Source organism: Falco naumanni, chromosome 7 (assembly GCF_017639655.2).
Source record: "Falco naumanni isolate bFalNau1 chromosome 7, bFalNau1.pat, whole genome shotgun sequence".
Classification (NCBI taxonomy): Eukaryota; Metazoa; Chordata; class Aves; order Falconiformes; family Falconidae; genus Falco; species Falco naumanni.
Window position 1 is genome coordinate 70,389,845 of NC_054060.1, and position 24,396 is coordinate 70,414,240.

Sequence of the window (24,396 nt, forward strand, 5' to 3'; positions counted from 1 at the left end):
CTGTGCTTTCTGTCACCAAGTAAAACACCACCTGAAAATATATTACATCAACATTGTTACCTTTTAGCGTTCAAACTTGTAATCACACCAAAAAGTGTTGGTAGTTTGACAAGTTATATTTTCCTGTAAAGTCTATGTTGATTGGCAGTAATTACACTGTCCTCCTTTAATCCTTTATTAACTGAGTCTTATATCAGCTTTTTCATTATTTTGTCTGGAATCAATGTCAGGCTGACAAGACTGACATATCTCATCCTATTTCAACCTTTTAAAATACTGGTATAACACTAGCATATTTCTCAGTCTTCCACATTCCCCTTTTATTTCAAGACTCATCAAAAAGCCTGGGAGTTGGTTCAGCAGCTCTTCTGTAAGGCTCTCGGTGTGGGGGCTGGAAGCTGCCCTCCGGGCTCTCCTTGGTGAACTGCTGGAAGTGGTGGGGTTGTGGTCTCCAAGGAAACATCCATGCAGTGAAAACTAGTTGAAGTAACTGTTTGCTAAAGTGATGATGAAAGCGGTAAATACCTTTTGGCTTCTTGCTCGATAGGACTGGCCGATTGCGTACAGCAATACAAGTGGAATACGGCATCTTGGGGCAGTTTCAGTCTTCTAGGCTCTTGGCTTCTCTGCCATTTGCATTATTTTTTTTCCTTTTTCCCTGTGCTTGCCAGGAGATACCAAAGAGTTGTTCTGTAGGATGAAGTTACACCTTTTGTAACGGAAGTTACTACTTCTACAAAGTTGGGCATTGTTAACATGCCTGGCTCTGGAGGCAATGAACACACAGCTCAGTGTTGTGTTTACCACCTCCTGTGGTTGGGGGGGGAGGTTTGTGTTCTACTTTAATATTTCTCCCACTGTTTTGTGTGTGGATTTTTTTGTTTATTTGGTAAGTTTGCTTGTTTATTACTTACGGTTTGGTTTGCGGATATTTTTTTTTAAATAAAATTCTCTTTGTCCTAAGTCACGTTGTGAGCAGGACACTGCTAAGTAGTTTGAGGGCCAAGTCATGGATATTTTTATTGGCATCTGGCAGTAGGCAGATGTACACTAACATCTTTTTAAAAATCAGTAAGTACATTTTTTTAAAAAAAATCCACTTCATTGCCACTGAAGTGCCTGTGACCTCTTGTTCGCCTATGTGAACTTTTCCTTTAGGCTTTATAGTAATTGACTACTTCAAGATGGACAGAGACATGATGGTATGGTGGAACAAAGGCGGCTTTAGTTTCAGTTCAGTGGAAGCTCAGAGGAAGAAGAAAATCAGCGTTTGCCAAGGAACTTTGCGGGAGGCTTTAAAAATTGACACAGATGCCAGTTTGTTGACACTCCTGCTACCCAGCAGCAGACCTGCATGTGAAATGTTACTGGCTGATGACAGTTACCTAGCTTTGTGAGATGCTTCCGTCTCACCTGGCTTTGTTTTAATGGGCATCGGTTCAGTTATGTGCATCACAGCAAACAAAATATTTTTCCTTGCATGAACACAGATCATGTTTGTCTGTTCTGGCTCTGCCACCAGACTTTTTCCTGTTGAAATGCAATCCAACACAGTTGCTTCAAGTCTTCCATCTCACGGGGAGATCCAGACTCAGCATGACTTAAGGGCTGAGTGATGCAACACTCTACATGTAGTTTTTGAGTGATTTTGTCGCTATTTCAGGGTAATAGATTCAGATCAGAGACTGAATGCTTACCTGGGTTCAAAGAATGAGCTTGACATTAGAGATTTTTCCATAGCCCACGCCTATTCAGAGTATGTCCTGCCACAAGAGTAATGATGGTGCAGCTTTGGATATCCCTGCTGGGGTTGCCCAACAAAGCTGTCTGTGGCCTTGCTGCATTGGCATATAGGGCTGAGGCTATAGGTGGTGCTAAGAATCAGTTGGTAGCCTGCCCTTAATTGGGATCTAGGACTTCAAAGTGGAATGTTCAGCTGCTGTTTTCCCAAAAATCACGTAAGCTATCCCATTCTTCAAAGCTTGGCTCCCTGGGAGAATTCTAGGTTGCATATCTTCCAGTGAATTTCCATGCTTCAGGCAGAAACTGCTAATGCACAATTGTTAAAGCATTTGAAATTTCTTCAGGATGAAAAATCAGTTAAGACGGTGGATAAATGCTGGTCCTTCTGTGACATGAAGATTTGTCTGTATATGATAGTTCTCCTAATCAGAATTAGGGCAGTTAGCTCTCAGTGGTCCAAATTTCGAACCAGACCCGCTAGCTGAAGTGCCTCCTGGTGCACCTTCCCGATCTGTTGATCACTCTAGCTGTGTTTAGGGCTAATGTTCAAACACAAGTGAGTGGCTCTAACCTAAAGCCAGTCAAAATGGATGTTGACGAGCCTGATGCATCCAAGTGATAGAGTATTGGTTGCTGCTGCATCTAGAATTAGCCCAGTAACCTTTCACTTCTGCTCTAATAAAGAAAGTGATAATGATAAGAGGCTGCTTTGTTGCCTTGGAAACCACATTGCAGGCAGATTCTCCAGTTCCTCTGGCATTGCAGGTGTGATTGCCTCCTGTGCCCCAAGTCATCTTGACCTAATCCTCTTCTGTTGGGTACACTGTCAGTGAGCTGTGAATTCTGTTCTGAGATGCTCCCATCCTTCAGATGCGCTCATGGTGATGTGCAGCTGTACAGAGCAGGACTAAGATGGCTTGAGAGCTCTAGAAGACCAGCAAAAGTTGATAGGAAAACACATCTCTGTTGTCTCTCATGTACCCTTGTTTTTCTTACTATTGGTACATATGTATTCTCTGGCAAGGCTTTCTGAGAACTGAGTGTTAGTTTTGAGTGTGTACCTTCAGCTGTCCATCACTGGCTTTTTGCTGTTAGCTTGCCTCTGCTTTTTCATCAAAGGCAACTACGTGATTTTGGATTAGTATCCTGATCTAATCCTGCTTTTCACAATAGACAGACCTGGAGGAACATAGCTGTGAGGGTTTCTGTACAGTGTGTTTCTGTTATAAATCTGTGGGTACTGCTTAATACGGAAATATGTGAGTCTTTGAGTAACCTCATTCTCTGTGGTCTTTCTGTGATCTATGTCGGTGGACACCAGATGACGTAAGAGGCTTAAAATATGCCTCAGGTGCTTCTGCAGCTTGAGAGCTATAGATATCTGTCGCCTTCATCACAGACTTCAGAACTGTTTATAATTTCTGTGTAAGTGCAGCCTTTCATGCAAAAATGTAAGGAAGAAAAGAGGCTGTAGTGTTGAGCTGCAAAGGCACAAACTCATTACAGTCGGGACTGGAAAGTGCCTTTATGGAACTGACGAAGAGGTATCCTCAGAGCTGTTGGTTTTCTCAACATGGTGCTTAAGCTTCTGAAGACAGTAGGATTTTGGAAGCATGGAGAAGACTTTAATTGTGTGACATCATCTAATTTAAGTGTTCACTTATAAAATTGCTTTATATGTTCTAATAACACACTTGCAGCCTGTGAGCTTTCATGAAGGTTAGATGCTGGACCTCAGCTCTCATCTGCCTTCGCCCCCTCTCCAGCTGCTGCTCTCCTAGAGCAGCTTTCAGCTATGAAGGTTTTTAATGTTTTTTATGTTGCTGCTTGATCATAGTGGATTGTCTCATAAATAGAATCTCCTGAAAGTTTGGTGGTGTAGATGGATTTGATGAAGGCAGAATAAAGTGAGTTAACTTCATCTTAGATCCATTGTTGACTTCTGCTTCAATAGATTCTATAGCTGTTGCTACAGGGTTATACCACTTCATGGCTGTGGTCAGAAAGTGAACTTCTTGGCAAATGTTCTTCAAATGAAATACCACTCCCAGAAAGTAGAAATCAGTTTATTATTGCTTAAAAAACCCGCAAGCCTAGAAACCAGCTGGCAATACATAACTTCTTTGTGGCTACACGAGGATTGGATAGCTGATCTGCAGATGCTGCATTCTCCCTACCAGGTCTGTCTTTATAGTACATCAGTCGTTTTTCACTGTATTGCAAGACACCAGTGAGTTTGTTTTTTCCGGCTCTGTGCTTTAATTGGCAGTCCAGCTGCCCCTTTTCTTGGCACAATGGAGGCTGATAGGTATCTGATGTCGTTAGCATTTGAATTACCTACAGGCCATCTCTTCTGAAATAGGAGTCCTGTGCAAGGACCCCACAGAAAATCCTAAGCTGGGGGGATCAGTTTTGGTGCAGATGGCATTTAGTCTGAGCTCAAGTGGGTTTGGTTCTCCTGAAAGTGGGTGGTAGGTGGTGTTGAGAGAAAGCCATTAACATGTATTTATGTGATGGAAAAGATCGTGTGTTTTGTTTGCAGTTAGCCTTTCCCTCCCATCCCAGATATCAAATTCTGCAACGAGAATCGTTGCAGTTACTCATGCACATTTTGATGTTCGCTCCTGCTGTACACTGTTGCATACAAAAAGCATAGACAGGTAGAAAACATCAGAGTACTTTGTGTGCTGGAATGGAAGAACGTTAATCTGGCTGGCTGCTTATAGTGCCCCGCTTGCTCTATGCCTCTGTTCACTTCTTCCATTTAGCAGAACAGGTGCTCTGTGGGCACAAGCACTTCTCTGTTGCCGGCTACGGACAGATGCAGCTTGAAGTCTTCGGTTGGGACGTTAAGCGTGCTAAGCGCTGGAGGTGGAAGGGCAGGGGGAATGAACATGCATCAGAACCCTTGCGAGATGATATCCCCTATTTGATTCTAGAGATTAGAGTACTCTCAAGGTTTGAGTGACTCAAAAACCAGTTTAATTTCAAAGATAAATTTTAACAATATTTTGTGTATCAATTTTTTTATACGGAAGGAGCTGCCTCTTCACACCTGAGAGCTGGAGGTGGTCCAAAAGACTCTTGAGTACTGCACGATAAAAATGAACTTGAGTCATATTAGTGCTATTAGCACTTTAAAGTCCTCTTTTGCTCAGTCCTTGTTGTTGCTGTCTCCTTTATGCTTTTGCAGCTCAAGCCGTAGTTCATCTCAATCTGCTAAATCTGGGAATGTGTTAATTGAGAGGGATGTGAGTCAACTGGAAATAAGAATCCACAGCTATATGCACTATGGGGGGTATTTACGCTGTAATTTTGGGGGATTTGCCTGGGGAGGCTAAGCTTCCTGTATAGTTAGCAGAGAAAAAGAAGCTTCTGCTCTGATTCATCACCTGAAGTGAGCTGAACTTAGGTGCTCTGAATCTTCCGTGGAGCTGCCAGTATGTTTATCACTCATTGTATAGGGAGCTTTGGAAGAGTACCTTTCTGTGTGAATACCTTAGATGCCTAAAATTAGGCAGGTTGCGTCCTGTCCTGACAGCTGAGTGCAGAAGGGGTGATGCCTAGAAGAGGAGCCTGAGCAGAAGGGATGAAATGAAAGCAGCAAAGGTGGTATAAAAACTAAGAAAGCAAGAACTCTGAGAGAAGGAAAAGCAACAGCTATTTGGTTTGTACGGAGGGTGTTCTTTCATGTGTGCTTTGCTTCCAGAAGTAAACACTACTTGGCAGAGGCTGTGCCAAGGCAGCATAGAGCTTTACTGTTCATCAGTGGTGCTGACTTGCTTTATTTTATACATTTATCCTCTGAAAAGGTAGAGCTGCTCTCCACCTCTCCCCCTCCCAGCACACAAACTCTACCACTGTCTGCAGCAGGTAATTAAGTGTTTTTAGGAGGGGCTGTACCCTTACCCTTTCCCTGTTTCTGTAGCTTTGTTTTCTAGGTTTTATTGAGATTTTCTTAAAAAACTTATTCTGGACTGCAAGTATTAATGGATATTTTGAGACTAATCAGACAGCGTGTGCTTAACTCGCTGCTCAAGATAAATGAGCTCTGTGTGATAGGGATTTTGTTTTTCTTGTTTCAGTCTGTGCAGTCTGAAGCTGGTACTGCCACCATCATTCGGTGTGCAGCGCTATTGTAAATTTAATTCTGCTAACCAGGAGTAAGGAACTTGGTTTCACAGTGTGAGTGAGCGTGCCTGCTGCAGGAGCCCTTTCTCGGACTACATCGGTCTCAGATACTCAACAATAAGACTCACGTGGCTTCCTCCTGTGTTAAGCTTCTCAATGTTTATGCTATGTTGTGCAGTGCTGTGATCTCTCTATTAATTTCTTCCCCTTCCTACTCTGTCCCTTCTTGCTGTGTTATGCATTGATGTGATGGACTGTGGACCTGTCAACAACCTGTATGTAGCAGAGCAGGCAAGAAGCTCCAGTACTTGAGCAGAAGCTGTGCTAGATGTGATACAAAGATTTGTTGTAGGCGCACTCCTTGTTGCTACTCGGTGCTGTGTCTTTTCTCTATTTCATACTCAAAGCAAGGCTGCAGGACTCAGCAGGCAGGATTTTGAGAGGTTATTATGAGAATCAAAATGTAATGCCTTGATTTCCTACATGCAAGATGGTGATGCCGCAGGTTTGTTGATGCAGCAGAGCTTTTGGCAGCCGTTTTGCTACTCCCGGGTGCATTTAAAATATTGTTTCTTGTGCCTCACAAACATGTTAGCTAAGCAAATGCATGAGTACTGTAATCCAGTTTTATTTATAAGTGAATTAGCCTTATGTCTTGTAACTCAATGTTTTCTGGATCTTTTATCATGCCCTTGCTCTTCTGGTTTCATGACTCAGAATGGTTAAAAGGGGCCCACTTTGAGCGTGTGCAGATAAATAAAGAAGTACCTACAGGACAGCATTGTGGGGAAAGCTCTTCAGGAAAGCAGACTTTGGCCTGTTCAGGGATCTGCTTGGGGCCAATACATACTATTTCACATCTTCATTCATCACCTGGGTGATGTACCCTCAGCAAAACTGGGAGGAGTAGGTGATGAACCAGAAAGTTGTGCTGCTGTTCAGAAGGACTTTCAGAGTCTGGGAAATGGGCTAACGAATCTCATGAAGTTCAGTGAAGAAAAAATGCCAAGTCCTGCACCTGGGGAGGGTTGACCCTGTCCACCAGTACAGGCTATGGTCCTACTGGCTGGAAGCAACTTTGCAGAAAAGGACCTGGGGGTCCTGGTGGGCAACAAGTTGAACATGAGCCAGCAAATGTGCCCCTGCAGAAAAGGTCAGCGGTGTACTGGGTTGAATTAGGAAGAGCCTTGCCAGCAGATTAAGGGAGGTGGTCCTCTTGAGCCCTGGTAAGGCCACATTTGGAGTGCTTTGTCCAGTTCTGGATCCGCAGCGTAGGAAAGGCATGGACATACTGGAGTGAGTGCAGCAAAGGGCCACAAGGTTGAGTAAGGGCTTGGAGACTCTGACTTGAGGGGGGGGCGTGCTGAGAGAGCTGGAACCGTTCAGCCTGGAGAAGAGAGAACTCAGGGGTGGATCATGTCAGTGTGTTTAAAGAACAGAGGGAATGAAGACAAGAGATCCAGGCTCTTCTCAGTGGTGCCTAGGGAAAGGACAAAAGGGGGTGAACACAAACTGAAATTGCATTTGAACTGAAGATATATTTTTTACTGGGTGGTTTTTTTTTTTATTTTATTGTGAGAGTGGTCAAATGCTGGAAAAGGTTGCCCAGGGAGGTTGTCGAGTCTTTTATATTTGGATACATCCAGATTTGACTGGAGATAGTCCCTGGTAGCTTGCTGTAGTTCACTTGGCTCTGAGCAGGGGGGTGGACTAGGGCATCTCCCGACGTCCTTTGCACCCACAGTCTTCAGTGATTCTCTGAATTGTATGAGTGCACTGGAGCACTGACATGATGTTTGGGTTTAGTGTAGGTGAAAATGGAGTTTGTAGTTGAAGCTGTGTTAAAGGCTGTATTTCAGCAGTAGGGACAGCTGCTTCTGGTTGCAAGTAGTGGTGTTATCTGTTGTAAAACCTTGTGATGGCTGTTACTGCAGAGGACTTGTGGCTCTTTCAAGGTTTGTCTGAGAGAGCAGATGTTACTGGAGAATGCTTTGTTCCTAGCTTTCCATGAGGATGCTTATTTTGTGCAAAGAGTCTCATTTCCAGTTCCTTTTCGGTAAGCTAAACTGAAAACCTTTCAATCACCTACTTGTGTAGCTTAAGTGTCCATAGAAAGCGTTGGTGTGGATCAGCGGCTGTGCGTTATGAACATAATTTACAGTTTTGTTTGGAAGTGAGATTAGCATGAGCGTAACTTTTCTGATGAGGGTGAGTGCAGACCGCTTTGTTTGGCAGGATATGCTTGATGAGGTCTGAGGTGTCAGGGGATTTTTGGCTAGTATCTGGAAATGTGACTGCACTGAGATTAGCAGTAGTTGGAAAGATCTGCATTTCCTCAAGCATGCCAGACGCTGTGACTGGCTGCATTTCAGTTGTGGAGATGTTTGCGCTACGCTGTCCTTGGTTATGCTGCCCCATGAGAGAAGTTTGTTAGAGAAATGTTTATGACTTTGTCCTCCACATGAGAAAGTCCTGTTAAAGGGTTAAGAGGTCCCAAACACAGAGCCTTGAAGTGCTAATTACACTTTTACCATCATGTTTCCCCCCAAAGAGATGATGGTGGAGCTGCAGGGTGATTGGTACCAGCCCCTGTACATAGCCTACTGTATGGATTTGTGCATCTGTATGTTCAAATGGGAACAGAGTGGTACTCAAAGCTTTGAATTAAGCCGAAACAATAGGGAAAATTTTGACGGTTAAAAGAAGCAGTTTTATGGGATGACTCTGGACCAGAGGCAAGAGTTTCAAACAAGCCAACAGTTAAGTACTCTTAAAAGCCTGGAGTTCAGTGTTGCCAGTCCATTGCTGTTGGCCTTTCAAAGAACCAGGTGTTCGGGGTCTGGGGTCAATCCGCTTCTGTCTGTAGGCAGTAAAATATGGAGTGTGACGGTGGCAACCTCCAGGGTTTATTTGGAGGGCAGATCTTCCTGCAGTCACTTCATTCCCAGCGATGATGCAAGCAACGGTATGTTGTGGGTAGGGGAATATTCTTCCAGCCCAGAGTGAGATTACATACCTTGGGACAAGTAATTTGCAGTTTGTGAAGGCTTGTTTTGGGCAAAGTAGTGACTCTGAATATGCCTTTGGGGAGTCACACGTGAACTAAGGGAATGTGAATTTGTCATGATGGCATAGCTTTAAGACCCTGTACAGGCAGGCAGTACCAGGGAGTATGAAACATTTGTTATCTTTTTATATGATCTCATTAATGCCATTCCAGCTGGTGCGCAAGTCCATGTGTGACTCTTGTGCCCACACTTCAGAAGGGCTTAAAGTAGCTGAGGAAGAATCAGCTGAGGAAGACTTGAGCTGTAGAATGATATAAGCTTAATGTACTTAGCTAATCAAAGTAGTAGTAGGTAGTCATAGTTGCTTCATTGGTCTGGATGTATCTCTGTGGGCGAAAAATTTCTGATAGAGCAGCCTTTAATTCAGTAGACAAAAGGCATGGAAGGGTGCACAAGCTGATGTCAGACCCATTTAGACTGGAAACAAATGGCAGATACTTGAGTGGTGGTGTTAGGGGTTGGTTTTTTTTTTTATTTCCTGAAATTGTGCTGCATAAAGTTCACCACTTAAGGTAGCTAATTGCTGAAACAGGTGGGTTTTTTCTACTATAAAGAGCATTTAAATGAGCAACGTTGTTGCCTGAGCTCAAGGGGATGTTTATGAGCATAGTACAAGTTCCACAGTTCCTCGTAGATGTGCAGGAGTCTTGATGTCTTCAGTGGTCCCACAGGAGAGGTCCCGCTAGCCGTTTGCATCATGTCACAAGTTGCGGTCTGTTCCAGTGTCACGTGATGGAAGTGAGCACTGAAACTGAGAGAGCTTGTATATCGTATTTGCTGATGCAGACTGTCCCAATAAGCCTTTCTTTGTGCTGGTGGCTAGGAAGCTAAAGCTGGCTTTGAGATTTAGAAAGGCATTGGAGAGAGATGATGATGATGTTCTTAAAAGTGAAGGGTACAGGCTGATGCCTTTTGTGTGCATTGTTAAAGCGATGAATTTCTAGATATCATTATATCAGAAGGGGTAAGGCTTTGCAGAAGTGCTCATCTCTTTGTGGGCGGTGAGGGCCCCTTGGGGACCTGTCTCTTTGTGGGTGGTAAAGCTCACTTAGCCATAAAAGTATTTTCCCACAGCTTGCTGCCTCCTTTTTAAAGGGGGGGGGGGGGAGAAATAATTAAGAAGTTACCCACGCTCCAGAGCGTGGAGAGGAGGCAGGGACCCACGTGATCTGCCACGCGGAGGGGTGGGAATTCTTAGCGGCCTGCCGTGTTTGGCTGTCATCTTTGAAGAGAATAGTCGTAATTTTTGCTTATGTGTTTTACATGGGGGAGAACCTAACACCAGCACAAAGCAAACCCTGAGCCAGATTTGCTACACCCCATATAGAATATCTTCATTAATGCTTTTATAGCCACCCTGGCATCAAGATGGAGGAAGCTCTTGCTGTGGCAGCGTAGTTGTATGTTGTATAAGGCACCTAGTAAGGATGCTGCATACTGATCCCCAGCTCCCATTCCCAGGTAAATAGGATTGTACCATTGGATCCTTCTGCTTGCTGCCCTGGAGGGTTTTTTTTTTCTGTAACTGAGCATTAATGTATCAATCTGTTACGTATACAAATTGAAAGTTGTTGCAAGCTATTAGACTCTGCAGTGATAGTTTTCCCTCCACGGAGTATCGTTACCTCAGCTTGCTGTGTTGGTTTTGTGCTGCTGGCATTCCTTGATTATGGGGGAAGATGTATGGGGAGGTACTGTAAGGTTAGTCGTGACACTCTTCTGGAGTTACACTTTCGACTTGTGGATTTGCTCATCCCACATGGGTTTACTTTACCTCTGTGTTTTACCTTAACGTGAGCCACACTGAGAAATTGTCCCCTTTTTTCTGGAGGCTGGAGAAGTTTCGGGACATGCCCTTGGCAAGGGCAGAGCCTAGGGGAATAAATTTAAGCTGTGGACTTTTCCCAGAATATAAAAGCTGCATTTGTCCATGGCTTTGGGGTGTTGAACATGTGGAAGATGGTAAGTGTCCTGCATGAGAAGGAGAAAATTTTAAAGAAAACCAAGCAGAGGATCCAAAGGATATTTGTGCAATAGCAAACAGGCCCTAGTCAGGATGAGAGCACTGTATAAACCCATACCAGCTTTTTAACTCGTTGCCTGAGAACTTAATCAAAAGTAAATGCAGACAGCAGGAGGTTTTGTACACTAGCAAGTATAAACAGGAACCAAAGGTGGAGGTACACTTCAAATATGTCTTGATGTTTTCTTAAAATTCATATACCACCACCTCTGGAGTGGGGCAGAAGAGGGGACAGTCTCCAGTGCCTGCAGGAGCTCAGCGAGTTGGTTTTGAACTACGCAGGAGCTGCAAGGCAGTGCTACAAAAGGAAGCTGTGTTTTGCTTTCTGGAGCGGTAGGTTGACACACTGTCCTGCTGAGCTCGGTGTGGGCTGGAATCCAGCACCCTGGCACGCAGGACTTACCATGCCTCCGAGAGCTCAGAATCAGCGGGAGCTGTGAGCCAGCCTCTACAAATGTGATTGCTGTGAGCGCTCAAGTCCTGCTGAGTTCCCTGGTAGCCTGCCTTCTGAGTCCAGCTCTTGCTGATCTGAGAACCAGGTTCACCTCTCTCTTTCTCTTGCTTCGATCGCTGCCTGAAACTGCGTACAATTTCAGCTGTATCAAGCTGCTTCAACCCACGTGTTTTTGCAGCAGTGGGTTGGAGGGTGTACATAGGTGTGGCTTATGACCCATTAGATAATGAGATCAGCGTGGAAGTAGTTGTGGTGATGTTCATAAAGGCTTGGTTGACTCCTTCAGCATCCTTGGGGGTGGTGAGACTGGAAGTGGTGGAAGTCATTCACAGAAGGCAAGGGAGGAGTAATCCAGGAATCCCAAATGTTACCACCTTTGCTAAGTGACAGATAATGGTGGTTAAACTACTAGTCCTGAGCTTTGACCAGTAATGGGGTCACTAGAAGTAGAGCAGCTTTAGTAGTATTTGAGAGATGGAAGGTAGGCTGGAGAGGATACTGATTGGACTTGGCTGAAAAAGAAAAATGACTGTCGGGAATTCACGTGGTGCAGTTTGAGAGCTGGAGGTGAGAGGAACATGGGGGTGAGTGCATTTCCCCTTCTCACCCTAGACATCCAAACAGTGATCCAGAGTGTCTGAGGAATTTAGAGGTGGAAGGAGTTAACATATTTGTGGCGTGAGAGGAAGGAGAAGAACATACAAATGTGTATGGTCAAATGGCAAGGGATGGAAATGGGCACGGAGTAGGGAGATGGGGATAAAACCATGGAGGCAGGTGGAGTGTTCAGAAGGGCTGGGAAGATGCTTCTGTATGTGATGGGAGGAATTGCGGGAGGGGAGGGGAAGGTTGAAAGGATGGAGGAAGTAATGTCACTTTGTAATTCTCTTATAAGCAGCTGCGATTCTGCACAGAGAGAAAATGGAGGCTGGAGGAGGGGAGAGTTTGAGGAATGAGTCGAAGGTGGTGACGAGGCAGCTGGAGTTGCAGGCGTGGGTTTCAGTTAAGCTGGAGAAACACTTCGTCTTCTTTCAAACAATTGTTCTTATTAGCATTCCTGGAGTGGGCATGCATGCACCCATCCATGTGATGTCTCCTGGTGTGCTGTACATACAAGTTGTTTGAGCATCTGTCTTTTGGTTCATGATAGACCAACCCAGCGGGATCTCTCAGTCTTCCCTGAAGTGCCATAAGTAGTAGAAATAGAAAAGTTGTGTAGTGGGGGGAATTGGCCTGGTGACAGTTTTCATTAGTCCGGCGATAGGTGAAGGAATGGGAACTGGTATCAGCGGTGGACCAGGCTCAATATCTAGTGGGGAGCATGGCTGGAGGAAGGGGGCAAACACCCAGCACACATGTATGCATTCATGTATGAACGCCTGTTATGAGGACACTGAAAAGCATGAGGGGAATCCAAAGTGACTTTGACAGAGTGGACGGGAAAGAAGACACAGGAAAAAGAGGGCTGAGAGCAGACAAATAACTAACTGTGCTTGTAGGGTGGGAATCATGGCAAGGTGGCATGAAAGAGAAGGGCTGATGGTAAATGCTGGAAGTTGTGGTGGCGTGGGAGTCAGTAACAAAGTTTAGAGAAAGCTTATAGGCCCCATGGAAAGAACAGATTTGTAAGGATTTTAAAAGGAGAGAAAGCATGTCTCTAAGGATTTGATTGGGTTCTCTACGTGGAAGGCACACAAGGGGTGTGAGGGAAGTGTGTTTCTATCTTTTCCTGGCCCAGCTTGGCCACTGAGGTTCTGTAAAAGACCCTTCGTTCGCTCGGTACATGCCTGTCTGTTGACACAGGGAACAATGAAAGCAAAATTTCTCAGCTTGCTTAGAAACTAGCTATAACTGGCTATCGGTCTCCCCACTCCTGTGATTTTGGTGAGCTGCTGCCTAACTTCTGCTGTCCTCTGACTCGAGACCTAATAAAATTGTCCTTTGGGACTCTTAATTTTAACACTAAGACCTAGGACTAAGAGGCTGACTTGCAGTGCTCATCGTCTAGGCTGTACCACTGCTGATTCTTTGATCTGGTAGGAGCTGGACCTGTGGCTCTGCTGCTGTGAGGATGAGATCTCGGAGCCTCTCACCACAGGTTGTTTTTTTTTTTTGTTTGTGACCCCTGCCTTCAGTAAAGCGTGGCCTGCTCCAAATCTTGATCATGTATAATCTCAGATCTTACCACAAACCAGTAAATTTTGATTGCCCTACTTTCATAGTCCGAGTTTCCCTCCACTCTGGTTTATAAATGCTGTGTGTGGAGTAAGCTGTGGTAGTTATATTGTATAGCAGCTTCTTGGACAGGACTGCTTAGTATCCTCTGGAAGTATTAGGAGCTAATTCAAGATGGATTAAGGTCAAGTCTGCCCTAAAAAGAAATAAAACCCATCTGAAGTGCGGCATAGGGCCTGCATGCTGAGTAGCTAGGATGTATTTCTTATCTTGAGCTTAGGTCTTAGTTTTACTGTGTGTGGCTTTGAGTTTGACATTTAATACTCCTTAAAATAACGAGATGAAGTGTTAGTCTTTTTTCATCTTGTAGTCACTTCTGTAACTGTGGTGGATTGGACTTGTCTGGGTTGAGCTCAGCCGTGGCACTGACTTACAGAAGTCACCGCAAGGTGATGAGCTTGGCTGGACCCCTTGGTGGAGTCCTGCTGCCCTCTGGGAGCTCTGATGCTGTGTGGCTGCTCTGCACGTCGCACTGTTACACCTTGTTACACAGTGGTCCGTCAGGGTGCGGACCGGCGTGCTTTGTCAGTCCCGCTCCGCGTGCGCTGGGATCAGGGTCACCCCCTGAGCCTGAATCTCCACTCTGGCTCTATGCAGAGATCCCTGCAGATTTGCTGAGGTGCTGGAACCTGCTTTGAGCATTAAAGCTAGTAGTGATAAAGGATGAGTCTTGTTTCCATTGCTGTCATCTAGATCATGCAACCCACCCTCAAAAGCTCCTCCACGAGAGCAGAGTGCTTTGTTTGCTGTAGGTTTCTTTTACTTTGTTCTTTTCCAGTTGGAGCAGCGTGGTCTCCCCAATGTGTTCTTCCAGCCTGGGCTTCCTCTTTTCCATCTCACCATGCTTTAAATTTAAACTGCCTTCCCATTAGTTACACTATTGTTAGATTTTGTGTTTTCCCAGCTTGCTCATTTTCTGCTTTATTTGGTTGTCTCCCGGTTGACTGCTTTACCCAGAAAACGGTGAGCCCAGCTGCCTATGTCCCAGTTCTTGTCCTGCCTTCCCTTCTTTGGCTTTGTTAGTTAATTATATGGAGTTTATTTAAGTTGTCAGGACCTGCATTCTTATTAATGGAGGTGCATTTCCCTCTGAGTGTCTGACTTCCATCTTAATCTCCCTAGACGAGTACAGATTCAGAACAGACAAGTATTTCCTCAACAGATCTGTTCAGCTCGCAGGGTATTATAACTACCGAAATATAATCAGCCACTGAGTGTGTTTAGCTTAGTGCTCTGTATTGTGGTGGCATCTCAGTCCGTGTCCCTAAGCTGAGGCAGCATTTTCATTTCAAGTTTCGATGCCCAGGGGTTGTGCTGTAATATAGCAGTCCTGAAATGTGTTTAAGGATAGTAAGAATATTTGCAAGTCTTCAATTCACTGCCAAGTACAAGGCTTTGAACGTGTTTCTGTGCTTGGAGCTTTTATTAATACTGCGTACTGCTATTTCCACAATGAAAAGTGGCTCCAGTGTGGAAGCTTGGTGTCGTACTGATACACAGTTAAATCTCAGGAATTCAAACCCTTCTATGGAACATACTGCTTCTTGGATTAGTGAAAGTTTGTATTATTGCAATGTGGTGGTTGATAAGGCATGCATGTGCTCTACGAAGATACTGCTGAGGTTTTTTTCCACTGCAGATGAGTGTTTTGGCATAAGACACGCACATTTAAAGTTGTGCTAAGCACACATTCTTGCAGTAAGAGCTGCAGAGGCGGTAGCAGGCATTTGGCTTGCTGATTTGTTTGGTTTAGGAGGATTTCATGTAGTTAAAATGCACACTCACAATGAAAAAGGCTCTTCTGTGTAAAAACAGTTTCACTCATTATTTTTGCATCTATTCTGTATCTATCTGTTGGCGTAGCTATATTGGTTGGATAGGAGTGCTGTTACAACACTATCTGAGCCTGTGCTCAGGAGAGGAATTACTCGCTGTGAACTGAAACTGTGGCCGTGCTAATTTATGAGCGATGGAGTTGATGATAAAGTGTAACCTGTGTGGAGGTATGGGCTACAGTTGGCAAATGTCTTGGCAAACAGCCCTTAAAAGAAAATCTCAAGAAATTGCGGTAGCTCTGAATTATCTGAAACCACATGCAGCAGTTTTGGCAAGGCTGGATTAGTCTGATATTACCTCAGCGTCTGCATTAGGCGAGGGGACTGCAGCAGACCTAGTAGGCAGTGTGGGCGGTGTGACGGCTGTGGAGGACCCCAAGCATCAGCCCAGGTGTAAGGACGTTCTGGTAGGCAGTGACGGCCATCCTGTGAAGGCAGGTTTTGTTGCTGCCGTGGAAACATTCCTCTGAGTCCAGGCACTCTCTGCTAGACCAGAAAGTTAACTTCTTTAGTGACTGTTGGAGGCAAAAGTGACTCAATAGCATAACAATTCGGTTTCTCAGTTCCTGGCAGAGGCACTGCTAATGGAAGGGCCGGCTATGGACGCGGCAGTGGGACCTTGCAAAGTTTTTCTTTGGTAAGAGAGCTGGCGCCGGGATGCAGGCAGGCAAATGACCCTTGAGTCAGGCCTTTAGCTTTTTTGCTTTGACATAACGCAGCAATATTTAAGGACTCTACCCACTCCGAGTCACGTCGCACGAGCTCAGATGGGCTCTTGTGCTGGGAGGGCCATTTAAGCGGGAGGGGGGAGGTCTGGGAAGGCAAGTCCCTGTTCCCGGTAGAGCTACTTGGGGGACTTTGTCCGTGCGTTCTTCAGAAATGCGGCCAAGTGAGATGGGAACTCTGGAGACTGGAGAGCTGAGTCCGGTGCCTGCTCACAGCTGCCCGGTGGAAGGCTGCCCCCTTTGTCTGGTCCCTGCAAGGCTCTCCATCAGAGGCAATTAGGATTAGCAGGCACATTTCATGCTCTGAAAAGTCAGAAAGGGAAAGAAGAAGGAGTTTTACAAAAGGAAATGCCTGCCAGGCACAGATTTCGCTCTGTTTTTGTGCAGAGGATAAACACAGACGTGAAGGTTAAAAAGCAGACTTCCAACAGCATTTAATGAAGGGCTTGGTAATGATGCAAGGGACTTGGTGATGGAGAGGGGAGGCATTGCGAGGGGCAGAGCTGGCAGAGGGAGGAGCCCGAGCGACACAGCACAGATTAGCTGTTGAGACCTTCCTAGTTCACCTTCACAGGGATTTGTGAAACTTAAGCTGTGGTAGGAGAGATGTGGCGTTTTGATATGGAGAGTCACCTACTGTTTCTGGAAGCTTAGAAGGGAGGAGGGCTGTGAACATGTGGGTTCAAACACGGGGGAAGGAAGAGAATACGTGTTTCCTCAGAGACTGCAAAGTTCAGTGCTCTTCTGCTTTTTCATCTAGCACCATGTCCTGGCCTCATTCACTCCCCGCCCCCCCAGTTTAATTCTGAAAAATACTTTTCTCTTGCAGTGTCAGTTGTTTGGGAGCTGACTTCCAATGTATTCTCTCACTGATTTCTTTAGTAGGTTGTTACCATCCTCCAGATGGAGAAATGACCGTAACCCAGATTATTTTTTCTCCTTCCACTGGCAAGGTAAAGTTATGTTTATTTCCCCAGTATTTTCCAATAAATAGGTTTCTGACTCCCATGCCAAGGCAGTAGCTGGTGGCTCTTATAGCTGATTCTGCAAGCTTTAGAGGATTTTATGGTGTATGGAATAACAGAAATTAGGAAGAAAGCATAAACCTATTTCTCCAAACCTTTGCTCACTGTTTTTTGTTAGGGCTTCTTTCTGCATACAGAGAAGCTCATCTAAAAGGCTGAAAATATGCCGAAAATGTTGAAACAAACATTAGTTAAATAAAATGCAGATTGCAGATTGGAATGTATTTTTAGTGCTTGAATATTTTTCCCTAAAAGGCTATACTGTAGGAAACATGTTCTGCTGCTTGAATCATATGGTAGTATGAGGCATGCTTTTAACACATGCTGCTGTCACATGGAAATAAAGAAATGGTCTCAAAACAAGCATCAATGTCTGCAGAAACTTCCTTTAACAGCTCGAGCAGTTAGCTGATCAGAAGACTGCAGCCTTGACTGCCCTTACCAGCAAGGGGCTGAAATGAGAGAAGAGAAAGCTTGTATGCCCACCCACTTCTCAAACAACTTGTGAGTTGTTTCAGCCAACGGTAACAGCTGTTTCTTTCTGTTTCCATAACCTTTTCCTGTCAAGCTCTTTTAATGATACAGCATCTCCATTTGCAGGAAGAGCTCTCTTGACTGTCTAGCTTGGTAACATCTATTTCCACCCGTGTGCTTTGTGGAGCACCTCAATCTCTTTACACACCATTCTAGTAGTGTACCTGCTATCAGAATTACAGGAGTCTCACGGTGGTCCCCAAACAAATGGGGATTTGCTGTTTAAAATATGTATATATGTATGCGTGCTGTTACATAGTGTAAAGCAATTAATATAGTAGAGACCTCCCACGAGCTTATCACCCACTGCAGCTAAAAGCATCATAAATGACAAATGAAGAAACAAAACAGCTGAGCCTAAACAGTCCTGGTTCATACGGGTTTTCTTACAAAGAAGAAAATCACACTTAACGGCTTCATTGGAGTTGTACAAATGTAAGAGCACCACAAAGGCTTGCAGCTCTGCTTCTTTTGCAAGCAGGATTTGAGGCTCCAGTTCTCTGGTGACCTGTACTTTTAAGCTATGCAAACGAAGTATCCTCTGAAGCATAAGCTAAATAATTACATATTTAGGAGCAAGATAAAACTATTACTTTGTGTTCGGTTGCCAAAGTTGGGCTCTCACTTCTGTCATTGATCCCTTCTCCTTCCAGCAGTTGTTGAGCAGTATGTTGCTCTCCACTCATCCTGAAGGTGAGGCACGAGTAAGATGCTCTGGTATGCCCACGGTTCAGATGATGTTTCTCTTTACCATGTTGGTTTTGGTGGTGTTTTTTTTGTTTGCTTTTGGTTGTTTGTTTTTTTTTATGGCATGAGAGATTATGAATCTTACAAAGTAGCGTGCAAAAATTGTTTTAAATCCTGTCAGGCTTTTATTGTGGCAATGCTGTACTTGAGGTGATGATTGGTAGTGATTTAGGAGGTAGAAAGAAGGAATTCCTTCCAATTTATTTGGTTTGATTTTTTTTCCTGTTAGACAGTGCATGTATGGTACTGGATGGTTGCAGAAAGTTCTTGGCAGGTTGAAGGCTTAGACCACGTTCTGTCACTAGACAGTTGAGGTAGCTATAGCAAGGAAATGAAACTGCTTGTTGCTTATCGGTCATGCCGAGTAGGATGAGGACTTCCTAAACAGTGATGTTTGCTTGCTCCAGTGTATATATGCAAAGGCTGTGATAAGGTACCTTATTTGACACTGGGAAGGGTACAGGGTTTTCCTCATCTGAGAGGTTCTATGCGAATATTGCTGGCTCAACTCTTGCTGGTTCTGGAAACTCACCATGCTGTTTCATACCTGATGTTCTAACTTCCGTGTGTAGCAGGATGACATAAGCAGGAGCATCTCTATGGGGTGAACAATAACAGAGAAGCGGGAATCTCTTTCTTAAGGAGAAAAATTATCAGCTTGCTTGGCGAAGTGCAAACAATTCGGATAAGAGAGGAATGCCTTTGAAAAGGACCTTAACCTCTTCTAGTTTCCCTGAGGGAAAACTGGACCTTACCATCAAAGACAAATGCTTTCCAGATGCATTTCTGCATTAATTATGGTATGATCAGACAAAGGAAGATGTCTAACGTCAGGAAGGTAAGATGTCAAGGAGCCATCATGACTGTACTGGAGATGGAGGCTTTGGGCATCTGTTCATTTATTTGTGTTTCTTGGAAATAAACTGATTTCCTTTTAAGTCTGACACTTGTGGCTGGCAAATTCCCTTTCCTATATGATGCTTGCATTGCTCACAATGTGAGTGAAGCCCTTGGGCACTTGACTGAGCTCCTATTAGGATGGTCATCTACACGACCTGCAGCTGAGGCCTGCTCAAATTCCTATAGCCGATAGGACTGTGCAGCTAAGCATTGCCCCCTTTCAAAGGAAATTTTGCAATAGGAATGAGCATGAATGGGAATTTGCATTTTTTTTTTCTTATTTTGTACATCCAGGGTAAAGGAAAAATAATAGCCTTTTGAAGGGTTCAGCTTTCAGAGAGCACAGACCTCTTTGAGGCTTTCTGAGTTGACATCGACTCTTAAGATCCCTTCAGTGCTTAGCATACGCCAAACTACCCTTAGCAACATTTTGTGCATCCATTCCTGAAAGTTGTTTTGCCTACTTCCTATTTACAGTTTGCTGGTACATTGAAAACCAAGCAAAATAAATCCTTGAAAGTACCAGGTTGCTATGCATGCTGTTCCTTCAGCATTAGCCCAGTTTTACATAGGTAGCTCGGCCACTTCAGAGGCAGCGTCTTCGTGGTAGCCTGGAACAGAGATTTGCTGGGCCTTGTCAAATTCATATTTAGGATTTAATATATTTACTGTGATCAAAGGCAGTCCCCAATACCAAGCTGTCCTATAAAATACTTCAGGGTCGGAGATGTGGAGGAACCTGTTGCATCTCCCCTAGGCTTCAGAGATCAGTCATTGCATTCCAGCGGAATTCAGATTTCTTCAGAACTGGTTGAGAGACTCTGGTATGTTCTTGCAGCAAAGAACTTTATCCTCGGTTTGTCAAATAGACTTTTGTCCTGTGTTTCAGGCTTCCTGGAGCCTGGATTATAGTAAGTCGGGAACTAGTAAATGTAAAACTCAGCTGTGAAAGATCCTTTCTGCGTGTGTAGGATAACCTCAATATCATTAGCCACAGTTACAAACAGGCTCATAAAGAGGTAATTACTTTTCTAAGGTACTCATGCCTAAAGGCGCAAGTACTAATCTAGGGGGAATTTTATACCAGGGCCTAATCACTTCTCAAATTGAGTCACAAATTAGCTCAGGGACTTCTCCAGCTTCCTCAGGCTTATCTGTAAGTGTCTTAATAAATTTTTCTCTTACTATGAAGGGACCTGCCAGACACTAAAAACTTAAATAAAGGATCTAGACTAGAAAAAAAAAGTTGAGCTCTGGTTTCTGTTGGATACATTGGAAAGAAATTCCCATGATATGTAGATGTTCCATGTTCTTGAAAGGTGTACCCCAGAGCCTGTGTAGCTCTGGAGTATTAGCTCTTCATTGATAGCAGTCGTCTGGAATTGTCCTGCTCTTCACCGAGGGAATGCAGGAGTGCCCAGGAGAGTGGTTTTGTGCTGCTTTTTTCCCCTTTCAGTCTAAACTCGGACATTGGCTTGCATGCCTTGATTCATAAATGAGCAGTAGCTGACTGATAGAGTTCATTTCTGCACATGCCAAGATGAGTTGGACCCTCAGAGGGGATTGAGACTGACGGATAAATATCTGTCACGTGTAGGTGGCCTAGAAGAAAAGAATTGATGATTTTTATTTTTTTTTAAGTCTTTGTTAAGACTTCCCCCCCAACCCCCCACCTCTTTAAACTCTCCTGTCATATGCTGAGAGGGGGTGGATGGAGATTGGGGCGGTGGGGGGAGAAAAGGGGGCTGCTGAAAGCATTTGTCTTCATTTCTGCCATCACCCAGTGTTTATTACGCAGTGATAGACAGACGCAGGAAAGCTGCCAATCAAACCTACATTCACTGCATTTCAATTGGCCTTGGCTTTGGATTTCAGCATTTTGAAATCTACATCATCTTTGCAGTAAAAGGGCGTTCTGTTTGTGGGGCTGACAAGCCTGAGACCCTCGGGTACCTGCCGCAGTCACTTGTGATCCCATCAAACACTGGAAGACCCAGGAAGCAGGACAGACAAGTGCTTAGTGAGAACTGCTGCTTGTAAGAGCTGATCGGCTGCTGCCCACGTTTAAGAAGCTGAAGCGTGTTGTTTGCCTCCAGGTTACGCTAGAGCTTAAGAGGCAACAGAGCTTGCTTCTGCTCTCACCCTGGCTGGGCAAAGCCAGCTGAGAATGAGTTTTCACACCACACAGTGAGCAAAAGCTCTGTAGCAAGGTTTTTAACTTGCTTCAGTTTTCCACCTGTGCTCTCAGATCTTCCCGACAAAGCAACGGAAAAAGAGGACAACAAAGGTTAGGATAGCAGAGTTGTGTGCTGGGAGGTATTTTTCTCCCTAAATTGAATGTCTGAAATGTGTACGTGCTTTTAATCCTCTTTACTTTGGGACAGTGCATGTGGGAGGCTTCTGGCAGGACTTGTGATACAAATGTTATGCCACTTTGTTATATGTAGCTAGATATAACTTAATAATTACACTTCTCAATTACATAATTAGTATAAGTAGAGGTAATTACTTAATAAAAACATGTGGCTCATGGATTTACCGTTAGTGTTAGGCATACTGGTTTGGAGCCTTTGAGAAATGGATCAAATCCTTCTGAACATGCACCTTTCACTCTGTGAGCTTTGTTCCCTGTGTCCCAATTTTTTTGAAAGGTATCTGTTACCTGAAGCGCTAGCATTAGTGAGTTGATAGCTTTTGCTGGCTCTGAAACTGGTGCAGGGCTGTCCTGCAGGTGGGGAGGTGCTGCTTTTTCCCATTGTTAGCCTTTCGGTGTAGGATGTGACTGCCTTTGGAGGTGAAAGAGATGCGAGGTTTAAATGAACACCATAACTAACCTCAAGGTTCAGGGGAAAGGGATGAAAAAAACAAAATCTTTACAGAAAAAAAATTCAAGCCCATTTGCCAACAGCTTTTTTAAGGTACTTGTAGCAGTAGGTGCAACAGTTGTATGAGCCAGATGAACTTGCTGTTTGTGGAGCAGCTAGTGATGTTGCTAGGCTTCTGTGATTTGGAGGGAGCACATGATTACTCTCCCTGGGGTATGATATTTTGCCGTTTATATATTACTTGCTGTGCCTACAAAGGTTATTCTCCTTGCAAAACAAATGATGACTTTGTAATGTTCATCTGTAATAAGATCAATGTTCTGGAATTATGTGCCCTGAGTAGTACTTCTCTTGCCTGTCTTTGCAGAGTGTTTTCCTTCTCTGACTCAGTCCTATAAGGCAGCAGCTGCCTAGCTGGTGATGTTAGTTGCTCTTTCCCTGCAGCAAGTCCCACTGCTTGAAATTTGTACAGAAACTAGTTTTCTGTTCTCCACCTGGTGGCTGGAGGCAAGGCAGCAGGAGAGCCACCCCTTGGGTACCAAACTCGGGCTTGCAACGAGGAGACTTCTAAAGAAGAAGCAACATGAAATCTAATTGTCCTTCTTTCACTTCTGGTTACAACATGTAATTTCATTAATGCATTGAATCCGCTTTCTGCAGCGCGTATCTTTTGTTCAGAGGAGCCCTTTGATTTGAGGGAATATGGAGAACAAGGCCTTGGGCATGTGTAAGAGCAATGGAAATATTCTTAATTCTGCTCTCCAAGTGATACGTGAGCATCTGACGGAGGCAGATAGAGAGACTGCGCAGACGCGCGGGGAAGGTTTGGTGATTGCTGGAGGCCTGGCACAGCTGAGTGTACAGAATAAAGCTGTCTGCTCGGAAGCCTTGCTCTTGGCCTATTTTTTGAGCTTTCTCCAGAACCAAAAGTCAGGGCTCAAGACAGCTTATCAATGGAAAGAATACTAGCAGCAGCTTTCTTGGCATCGTTCTGTTTGTTTATCAGCACTGGTCTAGAGTTTGCTCCCTCACTTTGCCCTGCCTGCCTAGCTCTTTACTTTGCAGAGAAAACATAAACCCTGTTATAGTGTGTATTTTCAGGCCATTTATTTTACAAGCCTGGGATTCCATATGAAAAGTAAAAATCTAGTCCCCTTATCTTCTTCTGCACCATTTTCATTTACTGGCATTTAACAAGCTTTTAGCTCTCCGTGCAGGCACGGGCCTGCTGCGTGCTGGAATCGGAGCTGTCAGAGTGGCGTCTCTTCCACTGTTGTGCCCGGGCAGAAGAGCACTGAGCCAGCCCTTCTGGGAAAGTGAAGCTACTGACTTCGCTGTGCGCTTCCCGCTAGAGACAGCGTGGAGATGCTGAAATCCAGACTGCGAAGGCTCTGGAGGCTGTGCTTTCCCTCGTTTGTGCTCGGGGATGATCTTGTTTTGCTCTCCCTCATCAATTTCTATTACCTTGAGTTTCTCTGGGTGCCGGCATATATGTGTACTACAAGGGCTGCATGTATATGAAGACCTTAGAGACTGCAAATAGTGTGAGATTTTTGACTCTAGTGCTATTATGGGAGAACTGTTTCTTCCCTCCACTCACCTCCCTAAGGATTGCGTTTAAAGCCTCTGAGGTTTCTCAGATGTATGCCAACTTGAGTTACCAGTGGCAGTTCCTTTCTGCCTGGAAAATTACGGTTTCTGTGCTAGTTCCTGAAGTGTTGTGCCTAGGCGTCTGCTTTGGGCTGTTGCCCAAATCCTGGGGTGGTTAGCAAGGGTCACGTCATTTGCCTGGAGCCACCCAGAGCAGCAAAGGGCCAGGTTGTAGGTCCTCCTTGCTAATGTTTTGTGACTGTCCTTACTGCGTGGCAAATGTTGTAGGCAGTGTGTATCTTCTGAGTGACGTTTGCAGTAGTGAGAGGGATTATGTCCACAAATGCACGTGATTTGCCAGGGCAATGCTTTTCCTTGGTGTGTATTCTGGTCTGCCTTCATAGCTGTAGTAGAAAATTGTGATTCTGTGAAAATACAGCTTCACTGGTACCAATAAGTAGAATGCATTTGCACTAAATGAATTTATTAGGATTTTTGCCTTGTGAAACTGGGCAAATCTTACCCTCTCATCAACTTTCTTTTCTTTCAGAAATTTGTTGC

General features: G+C 44.5%; 1 protein-coding gene across 7 annotated transcripts in view; it reads left to right on the forward strand.

Annotated features, from left to right (window-relative positions):
• Positions 1–24,396, forward strand: part of AMBRA1 (autophagy and beclin 1 regulator 1) — a 135,555-nt gene that overhangs the window by 58,260 nt on the left and 52,899 nt on the right. The window lies entirely within an intron of this gene.